Here is a 15,703-nt window from a genome sequence, read left to right on the forward strand (position 1 = left end):
AGACCTCTGGGCAAGTTATCCATCTCCCATACCTCCAACATATAATGGTAAGCTAGGGACAGGACATCTGCAATAAACATTCCCATTCAAACAGGGGAAGAAGGAGGTCCATACCAGTCACTGGTCCATAGCAATTCTGAAATCCTGCTGGGAAAATGTTTCCAGCTACCACAACCTGGGGATAGGTAACATTCCTTGATTAGCTCCAAGATCTGCATTCTTTTTTTTAATATATATATAAATAATATCTGGCAGTTTATTAGCCAGTGGAGCATATTGCACAACAAACTACCTCACATCTTTCAGGAAGAAAAACTACTAAATTTGAAAAGTAAAGACATCACCCACTGAATCTGGACACAATTAAAATGTGTTTTAAATATTTCTTTGGGGGAGGGGACACAACACTTCTACTCAATTAAGAGAAACACTTGTACAGTCCAGGTCCTTTATTTTCTTTACACCCATCATGCCATGAATTCATAGGGGATGGGCTCCAACAGTTCAGGCTCCTTCCCATTGGTTCTCACAAAGTGTGCTTCTCTGGGTGGAGCATGCTGGTGCTTCAGTTGAACCCAAGTACCTTTCTTTTTGGCTTTCTTCTTTTTCTGATCATTTTCCTTCACACATTTCAGGAAGCTATCTCGGGTCTTAGAGTGCTCAAAAGCTCAGTATGCACATTAATTCTCTTGGCAAGAATCTTGCCCTTAACTTGTTTGTTTACAACAATGCCAACAGCATGCTGCGTAACATTGTAGACTCTTCCAGTTTTGCCATGGTAATATTTGTGGGGCATTCCTTTTTGAATAGCGTCCATTCCCTTGATACATACAATATGACCTTTCTTGTAGATTCACATGTATGTGGCCAAAGGAACAACTCCATGTTTTCTAAAAGGCCTAGAGAACATGTAGCAGGTGTCCCTCCTCTTTCCCTTTGCGTTGGTCATTTTGACAAATTACTGAAAGATGGCGGTTCTGGCCGAAAGGCTCCAAGATCTGCATTCTAAGAAAGGTTCTCTCCCCATTGTTCTCTATGGCTCTTGCTCCAGCCTCTGAGATGTCCTTCCTTTTTTATCACCATCCCTGGCTACTTCTGAAGGCATTATAAAATATAGCCTTTAAGCAATCTTTTGAAACTGCTTCCTACCCAGAGGTCTTTTTATATTTTGAACGATTTCCATCTCCTTTAATTCAGGCTAGGAGTCGTTTTGTCAATATAACTCTGTCTAAAAACTTTGTGGGTTCCCTTTGTCTATGATTCCATTCTACTGCATGTGCCAGAAGCCACAGCAACAGAACAGATTCTAACTTCTCTATCATCCTCCTAATACTACGTGCAAACTAGGCAGTTATTTCATGAGCTTGTCTCTTCTTTGTAGTACCTTATCAAACACAGTCGTAAAAGCCAACTGATGCTTTCAGTACTCTGCTGAGAAATCTCTTTGCCCAAGTCCAAGATTTCATTAGATACACTTTTTATCTCCCAAGTTACTAACAGTTTTCCTAAAGGATTCAGCATTACATAATGTGGATTGCCATTTTTCCAGCCTCCAAGAGCAATTTCCTTACTATTTTTTCAGCCTTCCCTAATAGTTTACTCATTCCCACCACCCAGTCCCAAAAACCAATGTTACATATGTTTTATGTTTTATGTCCACTTCTGGGCACCAGTGTATGTATCAGTTAATTATTGCTACATAACAAAATATCCCAAATTTCAGTCATTTAAAATAACGCTCATGAATGATTTTTTTACATGTCTGTGAGTCAGCTGGGAGGTGGCTGACCCAGGCTGAACTTGACTGGCTCTGCTGGTCTTGGCTGGGCCAGTTTATGAGTCTGCAGCTCGTTGATCTAGGCTAGGCTCAGTTGGGGATGGCTCTGCTCCATGTTCTCTCATCCTCCACCTGAGACCAGTGGGTTCACCTGGGTATGTCCATCTGAAGGTGATGGTAATAGCACAAGGAAGCAAAATCCGTCCTGCAAGCCCTTATCAAGTGCCTGCTGGAGCCATATCTGCTATCATCCCATTAGCCAAAGCACATAGTCGAGCCCAGAGTAAAGAGGTAGGGAAGTACCTCCCACCCACAACAAGGCGGGTACTGCAAAGCCACATGACAAAGGGCATGGACACAGGGAGAGGTGTAGAACAGGGCCATTAATGCCACATGCCACTGTGGTCAAAGGCAAACACTCACTCACTTCCAGTCCTTTGCATCTGGTTTTTCCTCTTCTTGGAACGTTGTCCTTATAATTGTTCTACAAGGTAATGTCCTCCTTTAACAGATGAGAGGGGTGAAGATCAGATCAGAGAAGTCCCTTCCTCAGGATCACACAGCTAGTAAGTACAGAGCTCACATTTGAATGCAGACCTGTTTGGGCACCTATTAAATGTATATGAAATGAAAAGTAAATCATTTCTGCGATGGTTATACCCATAGGGTTCTTGAACTGTAGAACCTAATTCTGGCTAACAAGCAGGGGAAAAAGGCTATTTATTGGAAGGAAACTGGACAGCACACAGTGGTGAAAGAAAAGCTGAAGAAACAAAGGCAGGTCCAGAGAACTCAGTCAGAAAGGAGCTTTTGGGGGCCGTCACTGTGAGGCTGACGCAAGACGTCTTTGTCACTCAGCCAAGGAGTCCTGTGCCTAGAGAATCTGATTGGCCCAGCTTGGGCATTGGGTCCGCCCTGTGGGTGGGGCACGGTGGCTGACAGCCAGCCCCTCCCTTCCCCCCACCTCACGGAATGGAGGAGGGGAGCTTCTTAAAGGAAATGCTGAGTGAAATTCCCCCAGAAAGGAGAAGGGAGGGATAACCTGGGTGCAATGATTGGGCGCATGGACTTGGGAGCCAGGCTGTCTGGGTTTGCCATCCTGGCTTTCCCACTGACTAGTTATACTTAACCAGTACAGTCAGGGTATTAACCTTCCTATGCCTCAGTTTCCTCATCGGTAAAATGCTGTTGTGCACTAATGTATCAACCTCACTAGATTGCTGTGAAGGGTAGTGAGTGTTGGTTAGTGGTATTGCTGTGTCTGGGGACTGGGATAGACAGAGTGCAGAGCACAGGATCAATCCACTCCCCGGAGAAACAGCACAGGCTGCCAAGGTGGCCCGTGATGGGCTGTGTCCCTCCTGGCCTGGAGCGACTCCGAGAGCTGCCAGCCATGTTACTCCTAGGCTCTCTGTTTCTGGATGGAGAAGCTCCAAGAACTCAGAGAATGCAGGTGCTGAGTCATCACTGGAGATTCCCTTAGAGATGGGACAAACTCATGTTCACGTTTCTCAGTCTCGTGTTTGTTGGCAGCGCAGTGGGGCCTTCTGGGTGTCGAGCCCATATGACCAGAGCATATGGTTTCCTGAGCTGGTACCAGATGTGAAGGCAGAAAAGGTTAAGTGGCTGGAGCCCCAGACTTGGCCTTGAGAGATCCCGTTTGAATCTTAGTTCCACCATCACTCACTGTGAACTTGAGCAAGTTGCTCCAAGACTGGTTGATCATCTGTCCAGGGAGTGGGTAGTAGGGGTTCCCCGATGCTGTCACTCAGAGCTTCCCCCAGAGCTGGGGCCAACGTCTCTCCCCTCTGACTCTCAGGACTAGTTTGTTTCCAACAATGACCTGGTGACTCTTAAACGCCACCCCCCCTGTGGCTTATCTTTGCTTCTCAGCTTAAGCAGTCACCCAAGTAAGTCAGGTCAATGAAAGCCTTAGGTTCCCCACTCTATCTAGGTGGACCCCACTTTATGACAACCCAGTGTTACCCCACAGAGAAAGGGTGAGAGAGGCCCAGCTTCAGTCCCCACCACCATTTCTGGTTGTGAGTACAAGTTGGCACCATGCTGGCGTAGCAGGTGGGGAGGTCAGAGGAGGTGAGGACCCCCCCCATCCAGCATTAGCTGCACGAGCGAGGCAGGGCAGGATTCGTTCAGAGAGACCCAGAACACAGAGGAGCTTCAAGGGACCGCTGGCTCATGGCTGCTCTCCGCAAACCACGGGCAAGATGTGCCCCCAGCCTGGCTGGACTCTTATAATCTCATGATCTCAAGGAAGGAGATCAGGTCAGCCCGGCAGGCTCACCTTTTACAAAGCTGCTTGTTTTTTGTAAGGTTTGTTCTGTTGCCCTGCGTGACCCCAGACTTCACAATAAAGTTAGCAGACAAGACCATGGGCCGTTCTGATGGTGGGATGGGACAGACGATGGATGTCGCCCAGTCCCATCCCCTCATTTTTTTAAGATTTAAAAAAAAATCAAGTCAGATACCAAGGTTCAAATCCTGGCTCCACCACTGGTTTGCTCAAGCATGTTATTTAACCTCACAGTGCCTCATTTTCTTCATCTGTCAAAAGGGAACAGTAACGTTCCCTTTTACGACAAAGTAATGATGCCAATAAAAAGTGTAGGGTCCTTGTAAGTCTCAAATGAATTAACACAGGAGCGTGCATGGAACAGGACTGGCCACATCTTGAGTGCTCCCGGACTCCTAGACCAGTGCTCATGCCTCTGCCCGAGGCTGGGGGGTTCCTGGGGAGAGTTCTGTGCCTTCCTGGAAGGGACCAAGGGCCTCAGTCATGAGCACCTCGAAGGAGCCGCCCCAGGCCAGGGTCTGCGCAAGGACCCTGTCTTCACCTGACACTCCCTCCCCGAGCACTGTGACCCCTGTATTGTGTTCCTAAGCTGCCCTGCCCCCATTTCCACACCCAAATACCCACAGCCCACTTTCTTCAGATATTCATTTCTCCTCCCTCACCATCTCCCCTCTCCAGCCAAGAATCCCCCCTTCCCCAAAGTCTCATCCCAGCTGCAAATATCTTCCGAAAACCAGGAGCCTCTCTGCAGTCTAGGATATAACTGACTCGCCAGGAGTCCCACTTAAGACAATATGAGGAAACATTTTATGCCACTGCTGGAAACTGAGGGCATTTCTCCAAACTTTAGTGGTCTCTGGCGTGAAGCTGAAGGGCCAAGCAAAGGCAGGGGTGACATGAAAGAACAACTGCCCAGGCAGGGGCTGGGAAATGTAGTCCTGTGAGCATCTGGGTGCTGTAAAATGCTTCAGTTTTATGTTATGTTTGTGTCAGCCTCAGGAGCAAGAGCCTATGAGGAGAAAATGCAAGGCTTTCTTGAAGAAGAAATTCAGAAAAATCTATGCTTCCATTAGCTTGGATTGCTCACTGTTGCCCACTGGTACTTAGTGGTTTATTTTGATGAATTGTCCTAACTCATATATTAAGAAGTGAAGCAGAGAAAGACAAATATCATATGATATCACTTACATGTAGAATCTTTTTTAAAAAAGCTACAAATGAACTTGTTTACAAAACAGAAAGAGACTCACAGACATAGAAACAAATGTATGGTTACCAAAGTGGAAAGGGGCGGGGAGGGATAAATTAGGAGTTTGGGATTAACAGATACACACTACTGTGTATAAAACAGATAAACAAGGATTTACTGTATAGCACAGAGAACTATATTCAATATCCTGTAATAACCTATAATGGAAAAGAATCTGAAAAAGAATATATATATATATATATAAATAACTAAATCACTTTGCTCTACACATGAAACTAACACAACATTGTAAATCAACTATGCTTCAATAGAAAAAAAAAAAAGTGAAACAGGAACAATTTTAAAGGAGTGACCTATATTTAGGAAAGAAGGAAGGAGAAGACACGTGTTGTTGTTGGCTGTCTGGCATCACCCCTTCCTAATAGCACCCCCATTTCCTTTGGGGGAATTCTCTCTCCCTCACTGTTTATACTCTCAATGGGAGAATTACTTCAGGCACGGGATCCCACCAGAGAAGCGCAGGGCACAGATGCTCCTTCTCTAGGGCCCGTGACCTTGGCTCAGCCATAAGGGCCGTCTCTTCTGTTCTCGGATTACCTACTCTGCCCTATGGCTGGAAATGGACGTTAGCAACCCCAGCGGATTGATCTGGGTAACAGAGTAACCAGGCGGTGTGGCTTCATGCCCAGCTTTGCCAGGACTAGTTATGTGACCTTTGATGTGTCACTTAACTTCTCCGAGGCTCCCTTTTCTCATCTGGAAAAATGGGCCAGTGTTACAATCATGATTTTGAGTAAAAGAAGCTGACACAGATAACATGTCCTGTATGAGTCCATTTATATACGGTTCAAAAACAGGCAAGACTAAACTTTATCATTGAGGGATGTATACATGGTGGCAAAACTAAAACAAAAGAGAAAGAAAAAGAAATGATTTTCACAAAAGCAAAGCTATGAGTGCCTGTAGTATATGGGAGGGGATGTGAGTGGGAAAGATCACTTAGTGTTCCTGGCATCATTCTGTCATTCATTCTGTCTTGATCTGGGTTGTTCACTAGACGGGTGTTTGCTTTAGAATTTATTACAATTAGAATTACTCATGACGCTTTGCATTTGCTTATGTCCTTTTCTGTATGTCTGCTAGGATGATAATGAAGAAGAAGAAATGGACAATGTCTTTAAAGAGGCTCATAAACTGTAAAGTTATGTGTACATATTAGGGCTCATGAATAACCTCCTCTTCCTGCCTGCCCCTTTTCTCTAGGTTCATAATCCAGAATGTTCAAGCTCCATTCTAGTCTGGGCTCCCAGATCCCGTTTTACAGAAGGGTAAACTGAGGCCCAAGAAGGCAAAGGCATTATCTCCTCTTCCTTCTCTCCTTTTACCCTCGCAGGGTTTCCAGCCCTGAGACCTATGCTCACCTACAACCTGAAGCTCCCTTTTTGCCTTGAGCTGCTCGAGTGTTGTGTGTGAATCCAGCCACATTGGAATTAAGAGCCAACGGAGCATTTCCTCTCCTTCAGAACCTGTTCCAACACCCTCCCTCTCAGGCTGAAATAAACCAGTTGCAATATCCTCCCGCCCACGACTCCCTCATCACATGCACTCAGCCATGGGAGTAGTAGAGGACTTTATTATTTTTTAAAGAACCCATACACACAGTCCCAGGTTCTCATAAACCCTTCTGAGCATCCTTCTGCAAACCAATCCAAAAGAATAAAAACTGGGCTGAGGAGAGCTCCAGGCCTGTTGCAGGTGCATCTAAGATTCCAGCACAGTCTTTATGAGCTTGCAAGAGGCTCCCTGTCTCCCCATCACCTCAGCAGATGTGGCCCTTATTTCCCTTTGAATAAATTGCCTTAAGCTTGGAGCAGCTGAGAACTTTACAAGCAGTCCTGCTCCCAAGGCCAGTAATTTGCCAGAAATTAGCAATGACTAAGACACACCAGCCTCCCTTTGTTCTAGGCGGTGGGGACCAGCTTGTCCCACAGTTTTCATTTTCAGCACTGTTTGGAGAGCTGTGGACACAGCCACCCAGAGGCCCCAGGCTTGGGGTGGGGGGCTTTCCTTTTGTGTGTCCTCCTCCCCTCGACCACACTGGTGAGGGAGATGTTGTTGACTTTCCATGACATTTGTTCATCTTCCTTGTTTCTCCCCCATTTACCTCTCACTCATCTTCCCGAACAAGACAGAAAGAGAGTGGGTGGACTGAAGGCCATTTTTACTGCTTTGTCAGAAAGTGGAAGTTTTTCCAAAGACTGGTGAGATCCTCCAAACCCCTGACTTTTAAGAGCTGGAGGAAAGACCACTCCAATTTGTGGATTTATAACCTGTCCACTGCCAGGCCCAGCCCAGGCGTGAGGCCAGAGCAACAGGGCCACCAACCCAGTGAAATGAACTGCATTTAGTGGAGGTCCACACTGGGGCCCTGCTCTGCATTTTACAGGCTGGGGAACTTTGTGCAAGTAGTTTCGCCTCCCTATGCCTCAGTTTATGCATCTGTAGAATAGGTATGACAATGCAGAATAGGTATGTCCCACAGGGTTTATGGAGAGGCAATACCAACTACATAATTTGCAGGACCCAGTGCAAAATCAAAATGCAGGGTCCTCTTTCCCTGTGTGAAGCCAAGGATCCTTATTTGGTGGCCCGTCCCAGGAACTCACCCGAGACCTGGGACATGACCGTCCTCTTGTGCCCCATTTTCCTGCAACAAAGGATATTAATAAATCTACTTCTTACCTTAAAAAAAAGCAGGGTCTCTTGTTCAAAGAGTATGAAACATTTCAAGATGGCAACAGCAGAGCATTAAACTTAAGTGTGGGGTCCTGTGCAAGTGCCCAGGTGGCCTTCACGTGAAGCTGGCCCTCTGAGGAAGTGTTTATTCATTCATTCAGCAAATAGTGGGGATTTTGTGCCAGGTACAAGTCATATGAGCTGACAAATGTCAAGGACTCAGCAGATCTGGTACACAGTGGGTACTCAATAAACAGTGCCTTTTATTTCATGTAAACCTCATGATATAATGCAGCATGTATTATCATCTCCATTTCACAGTAAGAAAACTGAGACTGCAAGAAATTTATCCAAGGTCCATAGCTGGTAGGTAAGAGAGGTAAGAGTTGAACCCAAGACCCAGGTCCTTTCTAGTTCCACAGGCCACTCCAGCAGGCAGCCCAGCCCCTGATGCAGGAGAACTTCCCAGAATCACAGGCCCTTCTTAACCCGGCTAAGAGCCAAATGCCCAGGGACCCTTTGAGTGATTGCTTGGAAGCCTGTGGGTCATCAGTATGAGAAGAAACATCCACGGGGCCCCAGAAAGGCTCTTGAGTACCAACTTGAATGTCTCAGTTGTCTTTAGAGGCATAAAGGCAATCTACATTGCATGCCAGACCTGGCTACAAAACTGACTTTTGAGTTTTGAAAATGAACCGTCTGCACTGAGAACATAAATGTGGTCATTCTATCAATAAGACAAGTAAATTTCCTCCAATTCAAAATGTAGTAGAGAGTACACTGGGAGATGGAGAGACTTGAATGAGAAAAATCACCTACTATGAGCTTGGCACATAATAGGAGCTCAGTGTGGGCTAGTTCAATCTGAAATTGAATTGGTCACTAAAGTGGACCAAGACCAGCCTTTCAGTTCCCAGAGCCAGGATCTGTTAGGTGTTGGGCTGTTTTTGCCTTGAATCAGGCACCTCTCTTTCCCAGACCAGGCTGCCACGTTCAGGAGTGTAGGTTGTGCACTGCACAATGGGACCGGTTCTCCCCAGACTTGTGCAGCATACATCCTGCATGGAGCCCAGATGAGGCAAACCTGCTTCCCTAAACCACTGAAAGATGTCCAAAATGGATAGCAATGGGCTAGTGCCTCCGCCCTCCCCCATAGCCCACCCAGCCCACCAGCTTCAGCTCCCTCAATAAAATCTCACCCCAACCCTTCAAAGCGGACAGTGAGGGGAGAGTCTCCATGCGGGGAGGGTGCCTAGTCCCTATAGTTCCAGTTGTGGAGGGCCTTTGTAGTATAAACCCTGCCAGTTGTTTCCTGTTGGTTTGTTTTTTCTTTTGTGTAATGCAAGTGCCTGAGTTAAGCTTTGATTGCCAAGGCAGCCACTTCAAAGAGGCATCCACTTCAATGATGACGATCTTGAATAAACACATTGCCAGCCAAAGGACTAGATAGAGAGCCAGCCCGCCTCCTCCCGCTGAGGCTCCGTTGTTTTAGAGACCTTGGTTGATTTCAATAACTGACCATTTGGGCCAGTTGTCTTTTCTCTTCCCATGCTTTAAATTCTCACTCTTGTGGGGTTTTTTCCCCCCTGGTAATTAAACTTTATTTTTTTAAATTAATTTGTTTGTTTGGCTGTGCCTCATGGCATGCGGGATCTTAGTTCCCCAAACAGGGATTGAACCTTGCCCCCTACAGTGGAAGTGCAGAGTCTTAACCACTGGACCACCAGGGAAGTCCCTAAAATTAATTTTTGTTGGAGTTTAGTTGATTTACAATGTTGTATAAGTTTCTGCTGTACAGCAAAGTGAATCTGTTATACATATACATATATCCACTCTTTTTTAGATTCTTTTCCCATATAGGTCATTACAGAGTATTGAGTAGAGTTCCCTGTGCTATACAATAGGTCCTTGTTGGTTATCTATTTTATATATAGTAGTGTGTATATGTCAATCCCAATCTCCCAATTTATCCCTTCCCCCCCGCCTTTCCCCCTTGGTAACCTTAAGTTTGTTTTCTACATCTGTGAATCTATTTCTCTGTTGTAATTAAGTTCCCTTGTACCATTTTTTTAGATTCCACATAGAAGCAATATCATATGATATTTGTCTTTCTCTGCTCACTCTTATGTTTTAAATTCACCAATAAAGATTGAGTCCTTGAAACCCTAGGCCCCCACCCTCGACCCCAATAAAAGCAAAACCCAGGCCCATTCTCCCACTACCCCACCCCCGCTCCTGCAGGCCTTGCTGTGTGGCCCCAGGTGTGTCGTGTAACTTCCAGGTCCTGTAAGTAATAAACCTTTATTTTTTACAGAGTCTCCTGGTGGGTATTGCCGAAGGACGCCTTACAATCATAATAAGAACCACAAGGGCCAATCCAACCACAGCATTGCTTATTGACAGGCTGAGCTGGGCACCAAACAGCCTCACCACCCTCCTTAGGGTGTTCTCACTAAGTACCATGCTGCCACCAGGCAGCTCTGGGGGTGGACTACTGCCCCCCTTTGCCATCCCTCCTCAGCTACCTGTAATTCCCCTTTGCCCATCCAAGATCAGACTGAAGCCCTGAATCAAGACTTTAGTAGCGGGACTTCCCTGGAGGTCCAGTGGTTAAGATTCCACACTACCACTGCAAGGGGCGCGGTTCGATCCCTGGTAGGGGAACTAAGATCCCGCATGCCACGTGACATGGCCAAAAAAATAAATAAATAGATAAAAGATACTAAATTCTCAAGTTAACCTTTTAAGAGAAAAAAGAAAAGAAAAGAAAAGAAACCCTGGGAGGACACAGGAAAATAAGCAGTCGCCTACAGCTCTCTCCTGGCGCAAGGAACATGCCCACCAGCTGCTCCCCTTCCCTCCTGCCTTGAGAGCCTTCCGAACACAGGAAGAGAAGCCTCCAAGGGGCAATCCAGCTTTTCTTCATGGAGGAATTTCCTCACTTCAGCCCCGGGACCCAGAGGAGGAAAACAGTCACAATTCTAAGCAGCCTGCATCCTGCCCCTCTCATTCTCCCCGCCAATATTTCCTGGAAGCTTCCATCTCCACAGGCCTCATGCTCAGAGCATTGAGGTTTAGGGTCAAGAGACCTAGATTCAAGCCCTGGTTCTGCTCTGAATCACTTGTGAGACCTCTGGTGAGTCACTTCACTTACTATTCTGGCCCTCAGTTTCCCCATCCATAAAATGGGGACAATATTGGCTTCCTTCCCAGAGCCGAGGGGAGGATCCTGTAAATGCTGAGGGGAAATTGCTTTCTGTCTCAGTGTTAATAATACCTGTCTAGTGTGGGTATTTTAGTTCTCTCTAGAGCTGGATGGTGTCCCAGAGCAGGCAGTTGGGGCTCAAAAGGCCACCATTGATTGCCAGCACCTAGTTATTAAAGCTTCCCATGGAGAAACCAGCCACAAATGGCTCCCCTCCTGTTCCCGTGGAGAGAGGAGAGGAGAATCATGGGAACTGCCCTTGCCTTGAAAGCCTCTTCCCACGTGTTCATTGGTCTATGGGTCCTGGCGGTGCGATTAGCAAGGGGGTAGCAACTGTGCATTCAGAGCCACCAGCTCTGTTCCTGTTAATAAAAAAAAAAAGAAGGGAAGAACATCAGAGAGATGGAGAGAAAGAGGAAACAGTGACCCGGACAGGGAGAGAGACAGAGACCAAGAGAGACACAGAGAGACACTGGAACGCAAAGAAGGTGGGGACAAAGTGAGGACAGAAGGGTTGTAGGGACTGTGTCTAAAAAATGAATATTACTAAGAAAAACAAAAATCAAAACTTGCTTCACTGCAGGCCTAATGCCTTCCACCTCGGCGTCCCAGGCAGGATCACGGGAGGTATATGACACGTAATTTGCATGGGGAAAAGGTGCTCATTAATAGCAATATAACTTAAGAGGTTCGAGGTTGCCCTTGCTCACTTGCTTTAGTGGCACCAAGAGCGCAGGGGTGCAGCAGGAAGGTCACTCCCAGCTCCAGCCTGGGGATACCAGCCCTCGTGATCCAGCAGAAGCCAGCTGGGAGCTGCTTCCCCCATGGAATCCCCCTGTCTCTGAATGCAACCCACACACTGCCGGGACCTTTGCGGTCATCAGTAAAGTGCAGTGTTCCTTCTTCCTCGGTCTGATCTCTCCAACCAGCCTTGGGCTCCAAATGATGCACTTGGAGATTGATTTCATGTGGTTTGAAGGGCACCAGGCAAGGATCCTCAGAGGTATTTAGAAGCCCCCGCTAGGGGAGGAGGGACCCCCATCAGGCAGGATTTCATCCCTTGCACCACCCAGCCCTCTCGCCTCCATCAGAGCAACCTAGCTTTTCTGTGTTTTGTTCGTTGGGCTTCTCTGGAAGGTGTAGTTAGGAAAAAGGTTTAGTTAGGAAGGTTTAGTTAGGTTTCACGTGTTCTCTGGTTAGACACGTGAAAAAAAACAAAACAAAAAAAGATTAAAACTGAGTGGTCTGGCAGACATTGGGTGATTTTGAGCTTTGATGTCTATGATTCTGAGGTTTGAATTGAATTGAGCACAGTGAGTAATTGTGAAAACAGAATAAAAATTTCTGGGAAGGGATGGAGTTAGAATTGTTGCATCTGAAGAGAAAGACTTTAAGTAAATACATGATTATCTGCACATTAAGTAAAATGGTTACTTTTATCAAGTGCCTTCTACGTCCCAGTAACATTTATGTTACTCAGTGTGATCCTCACTACAAACTTGTGAGGCAGGGTTTCTTATGCCCATTTTGTAGATAAGGAAACTGAGGCTCAGAGATGTTCAGAACTTGCCCAAGATGACAGAGGCATGAAGAGCATCTCTCCTAAGAGGAGAGGCTCCTGAGCAAGAGAAAGCAGCACAGGAGGCCCCTAAGGGGCTCAGTTTTCTCCTTTGTAAAATGGAGGATTGATGGAGATAATACAAGTGCCTGGCTCATAATAGTTGCTCAATAAATTGTTGCTGTGATGGGGCTGTGATCCTTCCATTTGAAAAGCTAAACCCCACCCACAGAACACCGCCCCCCACCCCCCCCACACACACACACCCCGTATGCTGGTGTTAAAATCCCACTCTACAGCCAGTTTCCAGGAGAAAGAGCCACAGTCAACAAAGTCTCTAATCAAACAAAGATCACAGTATGAAACTGCACTGCTTTTAACACAATTTCTTTTTTTTAAATAAATATTTATTTATTTATTATTGGCTGAGTTGGGTCTTTATTGCTGCGAGCGGGGGGCTACTCTTCGTTGCAGTGCGCGGGCTTCTCATTGCGGTGGCTTCTCTTTGTCACGGAGCACAGGCTCTAAGCATGCGGGCTTCAGTAGTTGTGGCTCGCAGGCTCTAGAGCGCAGCCTCAGTAGTTGTAGTGCATGGGCTTAGCTGCTCCGTGACATGCGGGATCCTCCCAGACCAGGGATAGAACCGTGTCCCCTGCATTGGCAGGCAGATTCCCAACCACTGCACCACCAGGGAAGCCCTTAACACAATTTCTAAAAGAACACGTCCTCTCCTCCCCTACCCCTCGATACTCCCTTTCCCACCCCCTTGCAGATGACAAGAGCAAAGAGAAAGGAAGACACTTTCCTTCCAAAGCAGGGGTCCAAGGCTACACACATCTCTGAAATGGAAGCCACTGTAGAGATCACCCAACCACATCCTCCAGCCCATGTTACAGGCGAGGAGACTGAGGCCCAAAGAGAGCAAGGGTTGGGCCCAAGGTCATACCACATGTCTGTGGAAGCTGGATGCAGAACCACAGAAACTTACTTTCAAGCTTTTATAACTCCAAAAGCAGGGCTTTCCTAAGTACCTGTGGGGGTCATGTTCACCTTCATGCCATTTGGTGCAGGTTGTAAACTCACCATCCCCTAGCTTCCTAAGAGCCTTTAGCTCAACTTTGCCTGCGGAGAAGAACAAGGCAGGTTTTCCTGCCAAAACAGCCAGTCTGCCTTTTGCTGCCTCACCACAGAATTCAAACTTGGACAATAATAATTACCAGTCCAGTCACATGGACAGGCACGCACAAGTGTTTGCAGGCAAGCGTCCTTCTTTGCCAGATTGTGAGCGTCCTGAGGACAGGAACTGGGTCTTTCCAGTCATATGATCTGGGGCAGGTTGCTTTCACTCTCAAAGGCTTAATTTCCTCATTTTCTTCATAGAAATGTGGGAGAATTCAGTAAGATATTATATATAAAGAGCTGAGCATGATACCTGGAACCTAGTAAATGTTTAATAAATGTTAATTATTATTTTACTGATTTTTGTTATTATCTGTATCCCCATAACTTATCACAGTGGTTGGCAAAAACATAGATGCTCAGTAAATTTGTAGGAAATAAACATGCCAGGGTGTCATTTATTAATCACCTACTATCTACAGAATTTCTACTGAGTACTTGTATCCGTCAACAATGGCCATGAAACACTGTGTAACAGATCACCTCAAAACTCAGAGAATTACAACAGCCGTCATTTATTCCCTCTCGGGGATCTGTAGATCAGTAGGGGCAACTCTGACCCCCCACATGTTCACTCTGGGTCCCAGTATAAAAGGGCAGCGGCAACCAGGGGAAAATTTCCTCGTGAAGATAGCAAAAGTGCACAAGGACAAGTAGAAATATGCACAGTCTCTTACTGCCTAGGCTGAGAACTGGCACACGGCCACTTCTGTCCTCCTGCCATAGGTCGAAGCAAGTCACATGGTCAGCCTCAAAATGAGTGCGACAAGGAAATCTATGAGGCTATGGCTAGGGTGTGCGTGTGTTATATGAGCACAGGGGAGTGAAGAATTGCAACCAATAATCCCATCTGCCGTGGTGCTAACCTATCACGTGAATCTTGCACTTGCAGGTGACTGAGGGCAGGTCACTCTACGGCTGTTTGCCTCCAGCCCATCCCCAGGAATCACTAGAAAGATGCATCCCCACCAGGATCTTGGGGAGAAAAAATCCCAGACAGAAAGTGAAATGTATTTTGAAGCATTTTGCAAGTAGAAAATGTAAAGCATAAATAAACAGACAGTAATTCCTCTCACTCTGCCCTCTGCAGTTAAGGTTGTTCGTACAAACCCTTCTTAACATTGTTTAATTTCGAGGAGCTGAAAATCAAGATGACAATGTGTTGTTTACGAGCAAATTCCAGGGTCTGGAAGGAAGAAAAAAGCAGGGTTCAAGCCCACGGATTATTTTTCCCGTCAGGATCGAGCCTCCATCTTAACCTAACAACACCCCTCCTTTCAGAAGTGCTCCCCTTTTGCTTCTCCAGGCCATCGGGCCCGTCTGATGGGAGTGGGGAAAGTCCAGAGGACAGGAGTCCAAGTACCCTGACTGATGGGGAGGCAGAAGCATCTGGAGCTCCAGGTGTCCCCGCGGCTTGTCTCTGTGGGACACCATCCACCCTTGGAGCTTGGTCCTCAGGCCTTCCTGGGGGACACTGGACAGTGCTGGAAAGAAGGGCAGAGGAAGCAGAACTGTCGGGGCCGGGGATGGGGAAGGAAGTCTGTATTTGCTCCCTTGTAGCAGTAAAGACTGTTTACCTCCAAGTCTGTGTTTTTCAAGGAAGCAGAGACCAGCAGAGGAAAAACGCCCTTGTGAAAACATTTCCATGAATTTATTTTGTTCATCTGGAGGGACATGACCCCTCAGCGAGGCCTCTGGGATTTGACATGGTCAGGATGAGGCTGGCC

At 46.6% G+C, this 15,703-nt stretch overlaps 1 pseudogene; it reads right to left on the reverse strand.

Annotated features, from left to right (window-relative positions):
• Positions 1-467: 467 nt before the first annotated feature.
• Positions 468-952, reverse strand: LOC137772140 (large ribosomal subunit protein eL21-like; annotated as a pseudogene).
• Between the last annotated feature and the right edge of the window lie 14,751 nt (positions 953-15,703).

The sequence above is a fragment of the Eschrichtius robustus genome, chromosome 1, assembly GCF_028021215.1.
Source record: "Eschrichtius robustus isolate mEscRob2 chromosome 1, mEscRob2.pri, whole genome shotgun sequence".
Classification (NCBI taxonomy): Eukaryota; Metazoa; Chordata; class Mammalia; order Artiodactyla; family Eschrichtiidae; genus Eschrichtius; species Eschrichtius robustus.